Source organism: Mauremys reevesii, linkage group 16, assembly GCF_016161935.1.
Source record: "Mauremys reevesii isolate NIE-2019 linkage group 16, ASM1616193v1, whole genome shotgun sequence".
Taxonomy (NCBI): domain Eukaryota; kingdom Metazoa; phylum Chordata; order Testudines; family Geoemydidae; genus Mauremys; species Mauremys reevesii.
In genome coordinates, this window is record NC_052638.1 from 28,960,205 (window position 1) to 28,976,658 (window position 16,454).

The following is a 16,454-nucleotide window of genomic DNA, read 5'->3' on the forward strand; positions in this document are numbered from 1 at the left end:
CTGGGCTCATGTATGCACGTTACACACAGTTTATTCTTGAAAGAAGTACAAATAATCTGCAAGGAGAAGAGCATTGCCATGGGTAAGTCTACACGACAGCACTACATCAGCACAATTGCACCAATGCAGCTGTACCGCTGTAGCGTGTTTGGTGAAGACATGCTATACCGATGGGATAGTGCTCTCCCATTGGTATAATTACTCCACTTCGGTGAGAAATAGAAGCTATTTCGGCAGGAGAGCATCTCCCACAGACATAGCGCCAGTATGGACAGTGCAAAACTTGCATCATTTGGACGGGGGAGGGGGAGCACTTTTTCATATGAGCGACGTAAGTTATATTGACTTAGACCGGCCCTATGTTCCAGAACTCTCATATACACCCCTGCAAACTCTGACACAGAGTACCTTTCTTTGGCTCAGTTAAGGAAGGGTGCCCTTCTCCCTCAGTTTGGAAGAGAGCCAGAACTGAGGCAGAGAAGTCTTCTCTATCCTTCCTTTTCCAGTAACAGCTTAGAAGGCATGCCTGCATGTATACTCAGTGCCTAGGTGGAATTTGTCTCAGTGTGTTCAAAACAACGTTGCTTACATTTTTGCATTTAAGCAAAGTTGACTGATTGAAATCAAAGTAATTTAAATCACTGATTTTAATCATGATTTAAATCAACAAGCAGGAAACCTTGATTTAAATAACAGATTTCAATCTTATTTTGCTTTTACACTTTTTAGTTATTTTCCTAAATAAAGGATTATTCTTATTGGTTGGTATTCATTAAACATGTTGATTTGCAACTAACTATAGCCTTTACAGTACATTTTGTACTTCTTTTTGTTAACCAGGAGGTAAACAATATCTGTGCACATTTAATCAGTTATATAGCTTAACATAAGATTGTTCAGAATTTAAATTTTTACTTTTTATTGTATTTGAAAATGGCACATGACATTTCTTATTTATTGATGATTAGTATTTTACTCTTGACTTGTGTCAAGTTCTATTTGGACAAAACTCGGAATTCAACTAAAAGTGCACTGTTCAAATAGTTGTTATTAGTTAAATAAAACTACCTTAAATGTGGTGGATACATTAGAAAAAGTAAAATTATCAAAACATGTTTTGCATTTAAAACTAGCTGATTTATTAAACAAAGGAAGTGTTATCTGGAGTTAAAGATTTGAACTGATTGTTTGGGGTCACTATGTCTTTCAAGATTGTAGAACTAGTAGATATCATCCTCTCACATCTCATTTTCATTCATAGATTGGAAAAGGGAAAACAAGCTTTCCTTCTTTTTTCAACTCCCACTCCATTTCTAAACTTTAAATGAACTAATCGCTTAATTGAACTGAATTGTGTGAATTGAGTGAATTGAGTAAATTGAAATGAAGAAAAATATTCTCTCCACATCTGCAGAAGTGGCTACTGCTGTCTAAATCTGGTTTAGCATGTCAACAAACTGCTTCCAGGTGCATAGCCGGTGACTTCTACCAGTTCAGTAGTCTAACTTTCTTTAAAATCTCAGCAGCAAGCATGCACTGCTTGGATATTATTACTTTTTTGTTTAACTTAAGAGTGATTTTAATAGATGTAAGTAAATTTAGGCCTTATATATTTTCATAATTTAAAATGTAATTTTAAATGTTTAATTTTAAAAAGAAAAATGTTTTTCATTTATTTTTTAAACTGCTTTTAATTTAAAAATCCATTTTTTAAAATCATTGATATTTTCCCACACTGCATTTCAGATATTGTTGATTTAAAAAGTGCCCGTGATAACTGATGCATTTGTATGTACTGCATATTGAAGTGAAATTGTTGGTGCTTATGCACTGATTGGATGTTCTTTGTGATTCTTCTGAGAGTGTTTGTAGCTCAAGCATTCGGATAGCATGACAATGGGGGCAGTATCAGAACCTAAGTATACAGACTGGACTACATTAATTAAATTTGGGGAATGGTGATGGCAAAGAAAATGATGTCACCATCTGATGTCACCATCATCCACCACAGTCAGAGAGCAAAACAGGTTCCATTTACTAACAACATGGGCCTAAACAAGTTTCCAGACTTGGCCACTGACCAGCTGTGTAGTCTGACTGTAAAATCTAGTCCAACTGACACTGACTGTATGTTTTTACAAATTTTAGCTGTGGTATCTGTAGGAAAATCTTCTGGTGTCATCCTAATGGATTCTAGCTACTCCTTAGGTACCGAAGTAACTACTGGTGGTAAGAGAAATATATTTTATCATGTTTACCAGGTATGTAGAGAGAAACTCCATTTCAGCCATTTGGAAAGACGAAAAATAAAATCTAACCTATTTACTTCTCTATACTGAAAGGAAAAAAACATACAAACAAAAAAACCCAACAACAGCATTGCCAACAATATGGAAAAGAAATGGAAACATTTCCAACAGTGTGAGTAAAAACAAATAGCAGTTCTTTCTACAGGTTAATGTGAGAAAGACTGCTTTGAAGTATGGATGGAACAAAGTAGGGAAACAAAAAGTGGGAGTATTCTCCAAAGTTCTGTCTTTGATCCCAACCTATTTATGACACCAAAATGGGATGCAACTCACATGCTGTGATCATCTATGAAACAGTTCATCATTGTGGGCTCTGGTGTGGCTTTGCCATAAGCCCTGAGCAAGGGATGACTAATTACTCTGCTATCCCAAGAACAAACCAAAACCCAGAATGTGATTCACAATCTGGTGCATGGTTCCCCCACCTATTCTGGGAGATGGGAATTTAATGAGAATGTAATCAATGCAGGGGCGGCTCTAGACATTTCGCTGCCCCAAGCAAGGCGGCATGCCGCGGGGGGGCGCTCTGCCGGTGGACCTCCCGCAGCCGTGCCTGTGGAGGGTCCGCTGGTCCTGCAGTCCGCTGGTCCCGCGGCTTTGGTGGAGCTGCCTGCGGGAGGTCCACCGGAGTCGCGGGACCAGCGGACCCTCCACAGGCACGCCTGCGGGAGGTCCACCGGAGCCGCCTGCTGCCCTCCCGGCGACCGGCAGAGTGCCCCCCGCGGCATGCCGCCCCAAGCACGCACTTGGCGTGCTGGGGCCTGGAGCCGCCCCTGAATCAATGCCAACCCTTGTCCCAATGGTGACCCTCCACTGTGAGGGTGTGAACATGTTGGCTGGGTCCATGCTGGCAGGCAATGCTGATCAAAAAGTTACTCATCAAAAATAAGATTTAATCAGGTAACAGACAATGAGGAGATAAGATCAATAAGAAATAAACTGAACTTTAAAATGGGACAAACTGGGTTTACTTGTCATGTTGTTCCAGTCTTTCCATTATATTTTCCTAATATCCTTTATCTTAGTTTTAAAAAAAAATGTTCTTAAAACAGACTGTACTATCCATTTTAAAGAAGAACTTCCCTTTGAGACTAAATGGGAGTCCTGCTGAACATCTAATGGTTTTAAATGGCACATAATCATTGCAGGAAAAGAAAAGAAAGAAAAGATCATATGAACAACACTCAAAATGCAACAGCCATTGCTTTTGCTGTAATACTATTATCACTAGGTGGAACAGAGCTGGGGGCAGGCAAGAGGAGCTGGGGAGCTCCGGCCTGGAAACCCCCCAGGCTGCAGGCCTAGGGTAAGGCCAACTGGGTACTGGGGTTGCAAAGGGGCAGCCCACGGGTAGGCAGAGGCAGCAGGTCCAAACGCCTTTGCCTGTGATGAGTGGCTGATACACTGCAGTCTGCTCCAGGGAACGGGGGCTAAGTGATGACGGGCAGTAGACAGGACTGAGGCGAGGTGGGGATAGTGGGTGGGGGTTCCCCTGGGAGGGGGAGACCCAGATCTGAGAAGTTACTGCCACCTCTACATATGTGCATATACATATCCAAATCATTGTAATTTATTTATTGCTAGCTAGTGAGTCTGCTGTGACATACAAGTATAGTATCACTTTTCACAGCAGACATATTCAGCCCCAGCAAACCTGGGGACAAATTAAGCCCTGGATGGAGGGCCAGGGGAGGCAGCAGTTGCCAGGGGCAATGGGAGTGGGTGGGGGAGGCAGTGGGGGACTGGAGTATGAAGCCCCATGGCCAGAGCCCAAAGCCCTGTGGCTGGAGGAAGGGGCCCAGGGATGAAGCCCGAAGCCATGTGGCCGGAGCCTGGGGCTAAAGTCCAAAGCCTGACCCCCAGCCCTTGGAAACATGGGAAACTCATTGGCTCCCTGCTTCTCCAGTGTTGTGCCTCAGGTATCTCCAGAGTGGAGCAGGGCCCAACCCCTGCTGGCAGCTCCAGCAACCAACACCAACGTGGGGCATCCAGGAGCATCAGGGAGGGGCCACTACTTTGTTCCCCTTGCCCCCCCCCCATCCGCTGCAATCACCACCCAAGAGGCTGTGGCCATAAGAAAAGCCCCTGGTGGCCGCATATGAGAAACGCTGGCTGAAACAATGGAAATGGTATGCTGCCAGAACAAGAGCACTGGTTCACTACAGCACTCAGTGCATGTTTAAAGTGAAGGATATTCTTAAGTGCTGTTGTGAATAGCAATGGTTTCCTGAATCAGGGTCAATAATCATGCAAAACATGATTGTGCTCATAAAATGTTTTAATTTAATGGGACTTACTAAAATATGTAGCACATACTTTGACATAACTGAAATAGACGTTACCCAAATACGTCAGTGAGAAAATGTGATAATTTAGTAGCTGAGAGACCAAAAAAAAAAAATCAAAATGGAAAACAAACTTTTAAATGGATACTTTGTCCTAGGTTCAAAGTTAGGCCATTATTATCCACACCTGAGTCTTTATGGCCAGAGAAATAACTTCAGATTTTGACTTCTTTCCTTTTGTCATGTGACTAGAAAGATGCAAATGCAGCAGCACAACTTGTTTAATCCATAGCTTATATGTTCTAAAATATAGTGACTTGTAGCACTTCTTGCAGAATGTTAAATGACAGATTCTGTGAGGAGGAAGGGAAAGTCTCACCACTATAATACCATTTAGTATATGTTAGGATTGCATTTTTCAGGTAACATTTATACTCCTTGGAGGAAGAGATTCCCATAATAAAACAGAAAATCACCTTTTATAAATGAGTTATAGAGCTCTGAAATTACATTTATATATATATTTTACAATGGAGAAAAGACAAGTTATTTAATTACTAAATAGATAGAATCTTAACTTTCCCCCTGTGAAATCACTTTGCAATGCCATATTTATGAAGTGATTCACTTCAAAATTGCTTTAGAAATATGGCATTATGGCACATTTATTCTTTCATTAAGCAGATATGTGATTTCAAAAATAGATTTCCAGACATGTATGTATCATGATTGAGCCAAACACTGAGCCAAGTCAGATTATAAGAGGTGGTAGGGAGGAGGGGGAAAATTAAAAAACAAACACACAAAAACCTGCTATGAGTGCTAGTGGGTGAAAAATTCCAGAGCTACAAGGTCATAAATTTCCCACTTCATTGTGTAGTAAAGAGAAGGCTTTGTGGGTCAGGAAGATGGTCCTCTTCAATCACCAAGAGTTGGTACATTCACACAGAGGCCCAGTAACTCAACACTATCTCTTGAACACTCCCTGCTTCAACCCCATGGCAGTACAGATCCCTTAGGATCTGGGCTCCTATTTGTTTTCTGTCAATTTTTGGGTCAGAAAACTGTAGCAGCTAGTGATAGAAGCAGCAGTCTACATAAGATAGTGCTGAGTGTGTCAATATTATCCTTCTTGAGGAAATCTTCAGCACGCCAGAGAGAGGGACTGTCACAAGATGGGTGGCCCTTTCAGGGGAGCTGAGTCTAAACCCACCTGTGTGTAATTATTTGCCTCCTAACTGATGTGGTTTGGCCAATGATCTGGTTGTAGCTGGAAGATAACCTGGTCCTCATAAAAGACAGCAAATAGTTCAGGTGAGCAGAGAAATGTCAGGCTCCTGCAAAAGACCTTGGGGCAGGAGCAAATTGTCTGTATAGTGTAAATTCTACAGGAAGTAGAGGAGCTTGCCTTAACTCAACTCCCAGGCAGATAGCATGTGGAGGATAATCCTGTAGGGAGTAGCTAGGTCCCTGCAGAGGACTCTGGGAGGAAACGATTGATATATAGAACTTGATATGTGAAATAAGTTTATTTTGAAGAAAAAAACAAACCCCTGAAGAAAAAGGGAATGGAATTCTGTGTTTGGAGAGTGGTCTTTGGTGATTGTGTAAGGGGATTGTTGTCCCTTTACTAAAACTCAGTGGGGGTGTTTTGGTTGGCTAGCTCCCAGTACCAAAAGAAAGGGGAAAGGTCAATGGGAAATCAGGACCCTGAGACTGACAGTCCCCAGGAACAATGGGGAGAGGCCAAAGCTACAGGTCAGCCTGACTGACAGGGCGGGCAGGCTAATCGGGGAGTCAGGAGGCCAGGGGGGTCCTGTCCTCCCTGTAAGCTGGAATGTCCTCGGTCAGACAGAGTGGGGCTGAGCTAAGGAGAAAGCAGGGGTCCAAGCTGAGCTGGGGAGCAGAGCTGTGCCAGCCAGAGGGGCCAGAAAAGCAGCCCAGGAAGCAGGTCAGTGCTGGGAGCAGAGTCACACAAGCAGCCCAGAGAACAGACCTCTGCTGGGAGCAGAGCTGTAGCAACCAGAGCCAGAGGGGCCAGAGAAACAGCCCAGGGAGCTGGAGGCAGAGCAGCAGCAGCAGTCTGAGGCAGAGTGATGGAGCTGGAGCTGGGGCTGGAGCAGTCTGGAGCCGGGTGCGGTGAGCAGCTGGGAAGTGCAAGGGGGATGCTGGGCAGCAGGCCTAGTGTAGGGAGACACCCCAGCCAAGAGTCCTGGCAGGCCAAACTTGGAGGGGGATCATAACCTCAATGGGGCAGGGGTGACACTGGGAAGAAGGGTCCTACCACCATAAGCCTGAGGGTGTGTAGCCACCGCCAGAGCAAGTGTCTGACCCACAGCATCCCTGCAGCACAGCCAGGGCCTGAGAAGGAGGCCTGGGACTTGTGAGGAACAGACTGAATTTCCCTTACATTCCAGAGACGCTGGTTGTGATGTCCCCGTGCCACAGAGTGGGGTTATGTGTTTTCCTTTAACCTTTCCCATTTTTTCCTTATTTTTTAAAAATGGATTGCTGTTTAACAAATTGTATTTGCTTTGAACTGTATGTAATGATCAGTGGTTCAGGGAACCATCCGGTGCAGACAGCGCACCCCAGAGTGGTGACACCCTCGCCCCTGCCTTAAGTGACCATGACAAGGTTGGAGGTTGAGTCCCCCAGGAATCCTGGGCCCAGCCATGTTGGGGTTACAAGGACTCTGCCACACAAAGTTCAAACTTAACCATTTCCTGGGGTTTGGGATTGGCCGTCCTGACAATGATGAAAACTAACTTTAGCCTAAACTTTCCCCCTTTATTTGGCTGTTCCTAAGAGTTTTCCTGTAAAGATCTTTCTGTTCCAGATGCCGGCTCCAAAGAGCCACCCAGATCTCCCTTCCATCCATGGTGGACCTACCAAGTTTACACCTGCACAGTGAGTCAGCAGAAATTATTCAGCATCTCCCTGCAAGCTTCTAAAGATGCAATCAGGAATGGTCGACAGAAGAACCTTGCCACCTCACTGCTAATGTAACTGTAACATATTTAAGCCCTCTAACTCACTACACTGTTCCAGTAGTACCAAAAAACAGTCTCTAAAAGGCCAAAAGTAATAATATTTAGAGCTTAAAACTATGGTTTTCAAAGAAAGATCTTCTGTTTTGAAGTAAATGAAGCATGAATGCTATTCAAGTATAACTACTTTGGGTATTTGAGATTCAAGTATTTATGTGTAATTAGTCTACTCCACAAATGATGATTCATGAAGGTGATAAAAACAGTCAATTTGAAAACTAACCAACAAATGAGCCCATAATTTTTAGAAGTCACATCATTAATGACAGCATTGGTTTCAAGATAGTGGAGTTAAGAAAACAAAAGTTAAAAAAGCCAGCAGTTAAGGAATGCTGATCATCACATCTCTAACCAAGTTAAACTAAATTATTCCACAAGCCAAAGATGTTTATGTGTTCACATGTGGGGCCTCCTGGCCAAGTTCTTCTGGTAACTGCAAGATATAAGAGCAACCAGAAATAAGTTGGATGACTATCAGTTCCTCCCTTGGAGAAAGTCAACATATGTAGATGGCATCAGTTCAACATTCTTATTGCAAACAGATTTTTGTTTTGAAATTACTGTTATTTCAGCATTTTATATTCTTCTCTGAACATCTGCAGTTAGTAATATGACTGCATTCTTTCAGAAATAGCCTACACTTAACAAAAGAGTATTTCTTTTTGTAATTAGGGTGTTTCATTCAGCTTTAGGACACAGCTATGGTTGAAGCATTTATAGTGTTTTATATAAAACATAGTTTTTCCTACTAAATCCATCTCTTCTTTAGCTTTTTTATCTACAACTTGCTCAGAGTTTTCCAAAATGGGTGTGTACAGCTTTGTAAGAGAAAGATAATGTACAGCAGTAAGACTGGGAATAAGAGTGTATTTATTCCATGATTTCACCACCTACAGTTTAAACTAGAGTTCCAACATTTTGAGGGTGTGTTTTGTCGGAAGTGAGCATATGTTGCAATAACTGGGGATTTTTTTTGCTTTGGTTGTTAAAAAAGGGAATTTTAGTACTAACAATCAAACAATGGCATAAAGACTATATTTCCCCAAAATAGTTCTACTAGGCATCTTTATGTCCATTATAGACTTTAAAGTCATAGACTTTAAGGTCAGAAGGGACCATTATGATCATCTAGTCTGACCTCCTGCACAATGCAGGCCACAAACTCTCAGCCACCCACTCCTGTAATAAACCCCTAACCTATGTCTGAGCCACTGAAGTCCTCAAATCATGGTTTAAAGACTTCAAGGTGCAGAGAATCTTCCAGCAAATGACCTGCACCCCACACTGCAGAGGAAGGAAAAAAATACCCAGGGCCTCTGCCATTCTGCCCTGGAGGAAAATTCCTTCCCGACCCCAAATATGGCGATCAGCTAAACCCTTAGCATGTGAGCAAGACTCACCAGCCAGACACCCAGGAAAGAATTCTCTGTCGTAACTCAGATCCCACCCCATCTAACATCCCATCACAAGCCATTGGGTATATTTACCGCTAATAGTCAAAGATCAATTAATTGCCAAAATTAATCTATCCCATCATACCATCCCCTCCATAAATTTATCAAGCTTAGTCTTGAAGCCAGATATGTCTTTTACCCCCACTGCTCCCCTTGGAAGGCTGTTCCAGAACTTCACTCCTCTGATGGTTAGAAACCTTCATCTAATTTCAAGTCTAAACTTCCTGATGACCAGTTTATATCCATTTGTTCTTGTGTCCACCTTGGTACTGAGCTTAAATAATTCCTCTCCCTCTCTGGTATTTATCCCTCTGATATATTTATAGAGAGCAATCATATCTTCCCTCAGCCTTCTTTTGGTTAGGTTAAACAAGCCAAGCTCTTTGAGTCTCTTTTCATAAGACAGGTTTTCCATTCCTCGGCTCATCCTAGTAGCCCTTCTCTGTACCTGGTCCAGTTTAAATTCATCCTTCTTAAACATGGGAGACCAGAACTGCACACACTATTCCAGATGAGGTCTCACCAGTGCCTTGTATAACGGTACTAACGCCTCCTTATCTCTACTGGAAATACCTTGCCTGATACATCCCAAGACTTCATTAGCTTTTTTTGTGGCCATATGACATTGGTGGCTCATAGTCACCCTGTGATCAACCAATACTCAGAGGTCCTTCTCCTCCTCCTGTTACTTCCAACTGATGCGTCCCCAGCTTATAATAAAAATTCTTGTTATTAATCCCTTATCATGTAAGGAATTCAAAGAATAGTAGGGTTGCCTAACTAATTTAGGAAACTAAATCTCATTTTAAAAAGTGATTTAGGCACTTAGGAGCCTAAATCCCAATGACAGTCAATTGAATTTAGGATCCTTTGAAAAATAAGATTTAGTCTCCTAAATCAGATAGGTGTTGCAAAGTGTTGAAAATCTGGGGTTAAATCTATAAGTTTTTGACACAACAGGATGTCTTGGTGTCATTATGGCATGCTCTGTCAGGTCATGTTAAAATGATATACATAAATAGATTTTTGATTAAACTATCTTATAACAACTCCTTCACATATCTTCAACTATGGGCTAGATCCACAAAGGTATTTAGGGATCTAAGTGACACTTCAAATGCCTAAATCCAAAACTGAGCTTTTCAAAACCCTCACTCATCTTCCACCTAACTTTGTAGGTGCCTAAAGTCCCTAGGAACCTAGGTTTCCATTGTTATAGTCCCCTAGGTGCCTAACTTTCTGTTGCTGGGCATGTACACTGCTGTCTAATTCCTAAGACCTAGACCCTAGCTCATGACTAAGCCTCAGAATGATCCTCAAAGTCAACATTGCCCTGCATATCTCACTTGCCGAGTCTGATCCAGTAGGCATACTGAGCACACCTAACCTAACACAAAGGGACAATGTTGGTGGCCCTCTCATAACCAGTGGCTTAAGCACTCATCCAAGTTCAAATATTCCCTCTGCCAGATGTGAAGCAGGGATTTAAACCAGGACATAGGCCCTGGTTCGGCAAAGCACTTAAGACGATTCTTAAGGCTTCCTATGCTTAAGTGCTATTGGGACAGTGAGTGGGGCACTTTGAAGATGAAATGGGATGCTGCATCAACCCATAATGTGCTTAAGTAAAGGTTCGTTTGTCTTACAAGGAGGTCCAACAGTTGGTTTGTCTCTTCCAAATTGTATACAATGGCTAAAAGAGGGGCAGGGGTACCAGGAACCTATTGGCTGTATATAATTGTTTATTAAACACAAAAGGACTTTTCCATTACAGTTGAGTTAACTTCTGTTATTCTTTCTTGTTGTTTTCCCTACTCTAAAATAAAATGAATTCAGAACTAAAAATCTATGGAGAACCACACTTCTAATTCCTAGAAATGAAACATCAGAAATGTTACTTTGAGGGATAACAGTTTAAGATACTGGTGGCTGGCAATTCAAATATAAACACACATTGCTGTTGAGTCACTGTAGAATTCCAGTTATAGTCAATGCCTCTCAAGGTGCATGATGCCTGACCTACGTGGAACAATCTTGTCATGTAGAAGTACCAGAATTTCTCTTCAACATTAGTAACAGACATTTCCAAAAACTCCAAATGCAATTAGGTTAGTATCTATGCTGTTGTTCTTTGGTCTTTCCTATGATTAAATTGTCTTGTCCTCTCTAATACAATATTTCCATTTGATTGCTAGAAATATATTTAACTTATATAGTATAATATGTGCAATAATTAGTTACTTAAAATACTTCAGTAAAGCTCCTGTGTAATTAGAGCTCCTAAAGTTTAGGATTCTTTATGAAGAATTATACAAGGAGACCCTAGAAGTGTGTAGTCTACTTGTGAATTGAATTTCAGTTTGCTTTGAGAATTAGGGGAAAAGAAGCCTACTGGGCAAAAAAGTACTTTATATGCACTCTGTTGTATAATGAGATTCTTTGAGAGAGGTTCCATTGTCTAAAGTATTTAAAATACAATGTATTTCAAGGAGTAACAATATAATTCCTAATTTTATTGTATTACACTGATGTGGCTTTTAAAATATTATCCTGCATAACACTTGCTTTTACTTTTTAGAAATGTTATTTTATTATTCTTAAAAAAAAATGGATCACCAAACATTCTGACTGTTTTTGTATGAAAATTGAGCTCTGTAAAAGTAACAGGAAATGCAGTCTTTGTAAAGTGCTAAAAAGGTGAAGAACAACAACTGGATAAAATTGCCACTTGCTGTTTGGAGCAGTGTTGCTGAACTGCTTATTTCTAGCATTTTATGCCGAAAATGTTCACCTTCTGCAAGCTGCCACTCAAGAAAATAACTGTGTTATAATCCTGGATTCCTATATATAAAACACAAAACACATGCTTTTGGCTTCCTACCATCCCTGGTTCCCTCTGTTATTTTTGGTAGACATAATTTTCATTTGTGGTGCAAAATTTGAACTAGCCCCAGCAGTTGAGTTTTCTGTATGTCTAAACAGAAATTTGATAATACTTATTTTATGCTCACTTATTCAATCTCCCCCCCGCCCAGTGAGTTTGTTACGCATAAAGAGATAAATGATCCGTTAATCACTGGTAATTAAAACTGCTGTTTCCTTTCAGTTAAAGGACATACTAAACTGCACATCACATTTCTTGGTAGGTGATCTGTTCCACTGAATTCTTAATAAAATGTTGGGAAGAATATTCTGGTCGTTCTGCTACCGGTTTCACCACACTTCAATGTACTTCTCATAGAACATCATGGGAAAGCTACACTAAAATTTACTGAATAACTTGATTACTATAGTTTTTGTTCCCATTTCCTAAGTATGACCAATAAAGCTAAATATGTGAACAGCACGAATTGAGAGAAATACCCGGTAATTAAAAAGTTTTGCTAACAATATGGGAATACTCACATGTGACATATAGCAGTGAACCAGACTACAGAGTACATACTGACCCTCTCAGATCTAGACTTGTTTTACAAGACAAAAAGGAGATTCTCTTCTGTGGGTTTCAGTTGTGGATTTCAGATGTAGCAATTTGCTGATCCTGATTACTTTTGTTACAGAGAATTAAGAAGAAAACAGGCTGCGGGACTGAGAATGGCCAGATACTTCAGCAAAGGGATCGGAAACAAAGGACAGGAAAAATGCATGAATATATTTTGAGGTTAATGCCAATAGAAATTGACTAATTCTTTCTGATTAGATTGCTGTTGTCTGCAATAAAGGAACAGCCTATTGCTGTAAAATATCAGGAAAGGAAGACCTGTTGTCCAGACTAACCATGTAGAATGTCTGCCTGTCTCTGCAGGGCGCTTGCATAAAAGGCTGAGCCATTTTCACAGGTAATCCATTTATAAATCACTGTAATAAAATGGCCATCTTGACAGTAGCTCAGTAACATTCTTTCATATATTACAGCTGTATCCAGGCAACGAAAACATCATAGTTAGATAAAAGGAGAGGTGGGATTAAGAGTTGGGATTTGATAGATTTTCATTGACTGGGGTAGGAAGGGCAAAGGGCTAAATATAAAAATATCTTTGATGCCTGTTTTGAGAAACTGAATATAATGTGGCAAAAAAGACAGTGGACTGAAGCCTACTGAAACCAAGGGTTAGAGAAATGATTCATTATAAAATTATATTGTCTAGCTACACAGTGTTCCCCCTGCCCACTGTCTATTAAATTTCAGTTGTAGAGTATAACTGTATGCTAAATTCAGCGTACAGGTATTAGCCAAAATGTGAGACCAGTTGGTAGAAACTCAGGTGTACGCTATAAAGCTCTTAGCAATTCTGCTACCTACACATTCTAAAATATTAATTATAAAAATAATATTAGGTAGAATAAGTGCAAAAGTATTTTTTCAAGCATAATTACAATGAAAAATGATAACCAAAGGATGTTTTTCCCCTCCCCAAAATAGTCAAGCTTTTATAATTTATGTATTTTATCATTCTAGGCATGAAAGTTGATGAGAATTCAGCATGTAATTCCCACAGGCCCATCTGAAAATCCCAGCTTTTCAAGTGCACCATCATCTAACATAGTGCTGAGTCACTACCACCAGAAAAGGGGCTTGTTTTATTTTTTTTAACAAGTTTTCAGGGTGAATACATTGGCAATATTACATTTAAATGCATAGATTTTTCCTCTATTCAAAGGCACAGTCTGTGTGTTTAGATGCCAGTTTATTTTGAATGATGCAGTTATAGCAGAATAGTTCACAAATATTAAACAAACCCTTCTAATTTAGAATAAGGATTTTATGCAAGAAAGATACAAAAAAAATCATAATCATATAGTGCAGCTGTGAATAATGCAACATTTCTGAGATTTACAGGATTCACCCATTAAACATTCTCTTGTTGTATTAAGGGCCAATCCAGCACCCTTTGAAGTAGATATATAGACAACAATTGACTTCAAGGTTGCACTATGCCCTAGCATAATATAAAAACAAAATACAGAGCATACTGTCAGCCCTAAATATGATCCCCCAAGAGATGATGAGAAATATTTCCCACCACACACACATACACACACACACACACACACAGAGGCAAAGATGTGAGAAAAGAGATGAGTGTATATATCAACATAGTTACAGACCAAAAAGGGAAGCAAATTCCAGAGCTTTAAAAACACAGTGCATCCAAGTTGGATTTACCCAGCCCTCCACTGATTTACCACTGCTGATTAGTGCTAAATAGTTGAAACAGTTCTAGTTTGATTTCACCCACTGATCTGCCAGATTCAAGATTTTGTCAATACCATTTAGTCTGCCTGGTTTTGGACAGACCAGAGGCCAAAAGTAGTTTCAGGCCAACTCCTATTGCCCATGAGTTAACGAAAAAGTAAACTGGTGGGTATAAGAATGAATTGGCAAAATTAACCCATGGAAATATAGTTATCAACAAAGAATGCTTCAAAAAGCAAATGAGAATCTACACGAGGCAGGCTACACCAGGGACTGGGTTGCTCCTTCATTGCTCATACTTACGATTCTCACACATACACCTTCAGTCCTTCCCCATAAGATAGTCTCTGTGGTGCTTTTGGGCAGTCAGAATTTCCTGTGTAACTTGTGGACCTTTTATAATATGTGAACCACTTTCTCAAACTAAGGCTGTGATTCTCATCCAAAAACTAGACATATTTATAAGTATGATTCTACACAGAAAGCACAAGCTTTTTATAAGAGGAAGGGACAGAAAATACATTCACACAAGTGCTACCGAGAAAAGAGATGATGGCCCTGAGCTGCTTATTGTCTCTGAATAAGAAAAAAAATGGATTATGAAGCCATCTGAATAATCCCAGAAGAGAGAGGACACCAGATTAGGTACGGACTTGACACTGGCTTTTCTATAATTTAATAACCAGAGTAAAAGAGAAACTATAGCATATGAGTATGTGATCAATCACCATTGTAACTTTTTCTACCTGAAGATGACTAATAATGTGACCAAGGATCTTCATTCCATCCTTTCCCTGGATAAATCAATGTCCCAAGGATTGTTGTCAGGCACTGCTCCTGTTTACACTGGGGGGGAGGGGAGAAATCAATCAAAGTTATGCAACTTCAGCTACGTGAATAATGTGGCTGAAGCTTGAACCTCTCACAGCGCTGGAGTACAGAAGTCATAGGGAGAGGGAGAGGGTTCGATTTATCGCATCTAGACTAGACATGATAAATCGATCCCCACTGGATCGATCGCTGCCGGTGGGTAGGGTAGATATACCCATAGAAAGTTGAAATTATGATCCAGTCAGAGAACACAAACACAAAACAACATAGCTAACCATGGGATCATGGCCAGCTAGCCATGGGATCACGACAGACCAGAGAGTTAAGCAAACAATAGATCTTACTTCCTTAAAGGTGTGAGCTCATTTTGTTGTACAAACCTATTTGTATAAGCAGTTGTTTTACAGAAATAACTACTATCACTACTTTAGGCTAAAAGAGATGAAGTGAGAGATGGAATAGTATTGTAGTTCCAACTAATCAATACTGAAAGGAGCACTTGCTATGAACAGTTTGCAAAAATTCATAATCCTAGATATATTAATAAAAACTATCACTGAAGAAACAGAACAAATAAATTATTTGTTTGTGGGCAATTTATGAACAGAAAGCAAGCCAATTCCACTTGCAATGGATAGTTTCACTGCTAGCAATAAATAGTTCAGCCAGCTCAGCTTGGAATATTGGATTGATACCAGTTCTCTGCATATGTTATCTACAAAGATAGATCCTGTTTATAATAATCATTACCACACACTATGACTCAGATTCATTCATTTCTTGGAGAATTGAACCACTTGGAGAGCTTTGTAGCCTAATGCAGTGACAGTAGTTATTTCTGTAAAACAACTTGTTGTACAAGTAGTTTTGGACTACAAATTGTGACCATGCCTTTAAGGAAGCAAGATCTATTATTTGCTTAACTATCAGGTCTGCCATGTCATGATCCCAGCTGGCCTTTGAATTTTTTCATGATGCAGCTTTTTATGACATGAGTCATGATCAGCCATGTGATAGACAGAGCATGTTATAATTAGAAGTAGTTGGGAAATGTTATTCTAAACTAAAGTTCAATGAAAAACAGAAAAAGAAGTTTACAAAGTTTTGATGATTTCCCCCCATGTTCGACACTGTCAATACTGTTATCTAGTATTGTAGACTAGTAACTCTCCTTTTCAACAGGTTAAAGATTGAAAAGCAAAGTCTCCACTACTACTGCTCTTTGTAAACGAGTTCCATTGTACTTTTCTGCTGTCTCATAGTGCTCAGTGAATCTGTCCCTCCAACCAAGCCCAAGCCGTCCTAGTCCCAAAGACACGTGGGCTGCT

The 16,454-nt window shown here is 40.3% G+C and overlaps 1 long non-coding RNA gene across 5 annotated transcripts in view; it reads right to left on the reverse strand.

Moving 5' to 3' along the window:
- LOC120384611 overlaps positions 1 to 16,454 on the reverse strand; it is an 87,358-nt gene that overhangs the window by 42,713 nt on the left and 28,191 nt on the right. The gene's annotated exons all lie outside the window — the stretch shown is intronic.